At 39.4% G+C, this 4,578-nt stretch overlaps 1 long non-coding RNA gene across 1 annotated transcript; it reads left to right on the top strand.

Annotated features, from left to right (window-relative positions):
• Positions 1-413: 413 nt before the first annotated feature.
• LOC136181241 (uncharacterized) lies at positions 414-1,748 on the top strand. Its single transcript, XR_010667599.1, has 2 exons — positions 414-680; positions 1,283-1,748. It is a non-coding gene; the product is annotated as an uncharacterized lncRNA (long non-coding RNA).
• The last annotated feature ends 2,830 nt before the right edge of the window (positions 1,749-4,578 follow it).

The following is a 4,578-nucleotide window of genomic DNA, read 5'->3' as shown; positions in this document are numbered from 1 at the left end:
AGGTCCCCTCTGACTCCACTAACTCGATAGAAATGTGATTGTGGTTTTTCTGCTGTGGCACAGACTGCAAACAGTGAACACACACACACGCACACACACACACACACACACACACACACACACATACATACACACGCGCAAACACACACACACACACACGCAAATAAACACAGGCTCACACTCAAAGAGATTATGAAGTCTTTTATTTTTGTCCATGTCTGTGTGTCCTTTGTCCCTCGGGGTGGTTCTCTGATCGGATCTGAATCACAGTGGCCGTGTGCCTTTTGTTGCAATATTTGCTGCCACCTTACTCAGAAGAATACCCAAATGAGTTAGGATCATAGTGTAAATCATGAACATAGCCAACAAACTGTTTTTTTCTTATGCTAGCCTAAATTCAAACCCTGATGGAGTCCACCCATAGACTGTAAATATTACTGGACGAACCCTGACCCGTCTGTGACATAGGCAGAAAATGAGTCCAATCGACGGCCGCATCCATATTGGATTTGCAGTCTCAACCTAACTTCGGATCAACCTAGCTACAGCAGTAAGGCGGGACCGGCGGGACTTAGCTCCGCCCATTCAGCTCGACGTTAGCAGTCCACTTCACAGCATAGCTAACGGCTAGGCTGCTATCATCAACTATTCCTGCTCGTCCTGAGAAAACTCTACAAACAGTAAGTTAACATTTAACTTTTCTACAACACAGTTAAAACGAATTATATTCAACACAAATATTTAATTAAAGTCTTAAAACTACACTTTTTTAAATATACAATTATGTTTATGAGTTATTTGTTAGAGAAGTTAGACTTTGTCAGTGTTAGCAGAGAAATACATTAACAAAGTTTTATCCATAGACTGTAAATATGAGACATCCAGAAGAAATCAATATTACAAAGCATACAGTTCATGTTACTGTTCTGACAAAAAGAGGAATGTCTGTGTCTTATATTTACTGATGTCAACAGCGATGAGGTGAACATGACAATTGAAAAATAATTATTTAGTATTTATTATAAGACATTTGTTTTCTATTGAACCCCGTGAAGTCATGGAGTCTGTGGACAGTGTCAGCTTCACACCAAAAACTTTAAGTATTAGAAAAAAAAGTATTTAAGACTGGCATCTATTATGATGAGCTGCAGCTACCTTGTTCAATATTATTCCTGCAGATGTGGCTCATAACAAAAAAACACCCTGAGCTGTCACATGTAGTTAACTGTACATTTTGTCTTGTCTGAGGCATTAATTGAACACCTTTGTATTTCTCCTATAGACACAGTGTGGATTATTGGTGACTGGTCCGTCGAGGTGCCCAGAGAGCTGCAGAGACAGAGGAAGAAACCTGAGCCTCAACAACATCTGTATTTGTTGGTTCTTCTAGGGTGGACTTCGGTTGCTTCTCTTCAACAGCTCGCTGTGAGGGAGGTCTCCCCCGGATGGCCTGAGTGATGACACCCACAGACTGAGAGCTGGAGCTGAGACGGGTTTTAAGCCTCTTGACAAACCGTTACACCGCGCCCACCTGTCAAGCTGGTCAGCTACACGCCTTATTGTGAATAACTCTTATCCTTCATCAAAACATTCACCCCCCCCGTACAGTGTGTGTCCATCGAGACATGAGCTAATCACACCTATTTGTTTGTTTTGTACCAAGCTGTAAACATGTTAATCTCTGCTGTAAAAACAGACTTTTTTTAATGTTGTTTTTCAGATTAAATAAATATTTCTATATAAATGCACTCCTTTATGTCTACTTATGAGTATACATTTCAGATTAATGCTCAACTCAATAGCTTAGGGAAGGAAGTCTACTTTTACACAACTTCTTATTCTTTTGATAAATACTAATGTAGTTCATTTCTGAAAGTGGGATGGAACAGAGTCATTGCAAAAATATGCCCTTAAACACAGCCCCATTCTTAAATCAAGATACGTGGAGAGTAAATAAGATCAATAACTGGTGAATAAAAACACAGTTAAAAATGATTTAGAAATGTAGTCTTCCCAGATCAATATCACATAATATCAACTTCTCCCATCTAAACTGGACAAAGGGTTTTAAAATGGGAAGAAAATAGTTTGATTGCAAGTTGTTTGGAGGAGATCTAGTTTTATTTGAACAGCTGAAGCATGAATACAGTCTTCCAAGGTGCAAACCCTCCTCCTCCTCCTGAAGCCTGTGAAGCTCCTTCATGTACTGCTGTCTTATCTGCTGGCCATCTTCTCTCAGCAGAACTTCAACTGTTGAAAAGTCATTCAGAAGAAGCTCGAGCATGTGACATGGATCCAGGAGAACATGGACTTTTAGTGAGGGGTCTTCAGGATGGCAAAGAAAGAGAGAAAAAATCAGTTATTCATTAAATCATTTTTTTTGTTCTCATCTATTTTTCTGTATTCATCTGTGTGTAAGAGCACATTTATAAATTCAACAGTGTACTACCCAGACAACAAAGGTCCAGTATTCAGGTAATCAACATCTATTCAAAGTTAAGAAGATAAACCTTATTGTAATCATGCTGTTTTCAACTCTCTCTCTCACTCACACGATGATATTCCACATCAAATTGTCTCAGATTTTGTGAGGAAAAATTAAGCAGTTTATTGTGGATAGTACTTCATCTTAACATGAAACAAATATAATCTGAATTATTTAAATCATTAACAGGTCCCAACTCTCTGTGCTTTAGTACAGAACATGCAGTAACTCATTTATTATTAACATGAGCTCAGTACATGGCTGTATTCTTCAAACTATTTCTTATACTTTATATCTATGTGCTTTAAATCTTATTTTCATTTCATATGTTATTTATATTTTATATTTCTACAGCTATATTCTGTGTATGAGTTCAGTGAAAATTAATATGGTTATTAATATAGTTCTTAATGGTTACAGATGCTCTTACAAAGTGAAGTTTTTTTTATTTGTTAACAGTTTGCTCAAATCTTAAGACACTACATCAACCATGTAACTTTAATGTCATCCTCTATAACCTACACAGCACATTAGGTTCAGTTCAGTTTATGTTACTGACGGATAATTACTACACAAAGTTTGTTTTTTAATGTCCACATTTAGGTGGAGTATAACATTCATCATAACGTCAGATAACCACCGAGATGAACCTTTAGCTTCTAACATCACACAAACTCACTATTTTCAACAACAACATCTTAACAACAAACATTTCTAAACCATTGACCGTAAATAATGTAAATAATGAGCTACACAGTTAGCCGACTGGTTTACAAGCTAACGCTAAACAAGCTAGGTCCGTAAATATAAACACATGAGTAAGCAGTAAATATAACACTACTATATCACTTACCGAAAAAAACTGAAGCATCAACTTCTTGGATGGTCTGTTAACCGCACAGCAAGCCATGTATGTTGTCAGATATGTGTTAAACAAACTCTCCAAACGAAGTAAAAAAGAGGAGAAATCAGACGGATCAAGCTGTTAGCCTCCTGACCTCCTGACCTGACAGACAGATGCAGCGCGCAGAGCTGTCAATCAAATCTGACACAACCAAATATGGGCATAGTCGTTTTCCTTAATAGAATAAAATCCGATGAGTTATAAAAAAATTCACCCCCCCCACAGTGTGAGGAGAAGGGGCCGTCAACTTCTCAGATACATCTCGTTTTTTGAACCAGGCTGTAAACATGTTGATTCCTGTGGTAAAAACGGGCTTTTTTGGCTGTGGGCTTATGGCACTTCCGGCGCTTCTGCAGCCAGCCTCAAGCGGAACCTCGAGGAACTGCAGTTTTTTGTACTTCCGCATAGGCTTCATTTTTCGAGACCGGAGGTTGCCCCTTGAGTCCACCATGTTGGTTTTCTGCAACCAGAGAAGATGATATTTAAATGAGATGGTGACCCCGGAAAAGACTGAACAGTTAGCAAATGACAAATTATTGAAGTTACATAGAGTTTATGCATGCAGCTAAAATAATAGCTTGGTAATAATAATAATATGGCTGATAAATTTGCTGGAAAATATGCTAGTGGGGGCGACAGTAGCTCAGCCTGTACTTGGGTTGGGAACCAGAGGACGCTGGACTATAGCATGGAAATTGGTCTGGTTGCTGCCGAGGTGCCCTTCAGCAAGGCACCGAACACCAACCACATCTGGTGAGCTCCCTGTGTAGCAGCCCCACTCTGACATTTCTCTACTAATGCATGTCCACAGGTCCTGTTTGTGCATGTGTGAGAAGCATGTCTCTCAGTAACAGAGTGTAAACCTGAATTTCCCCTCTGGGATTAATAAAGAATCTCATGAACTGAGCTTGTGCATGTGCATCGCTAAGTGGAGTTGTGTATTTATTAGGCCGAAAGAGAGTTTGACATTAAGCTAGCAACACCTGTGCTACACCGTCTTCTCTGCAGGGAAGCTGCAAACAGTGTGTGGAATTCTCCTGTGAAGCGAAAGAGTATTTTAACACTGGACTTAATGAGGATTTACTTGTTTTTGGAGCCAGGCTCAAGAGGCCACTCAGCGCACTGCAGTTTTTGCCTCCCTCTTTGGCTTAAATTGCGGCTTGGCTTTGACCTTTTCAACCACCGTCTC

Source organism: Labrus bergylta, chromosome 13, assembly GCF_963930695.1.
Source record: "Labrus bergylta chromosome 13, fLabBer1.1, whole genome shotgun sequence".
Taxonomy (NCBI): Eukaryota; Metazoa; Chordata; class Actinopteri; order Labriformes; family Labridae; genus Labrus; species Labrus bergylta.
Note: the sequence above shows the minus strand (reverse complement) of the source record. Positions and strands in the feature narration are given on the sequence as shown.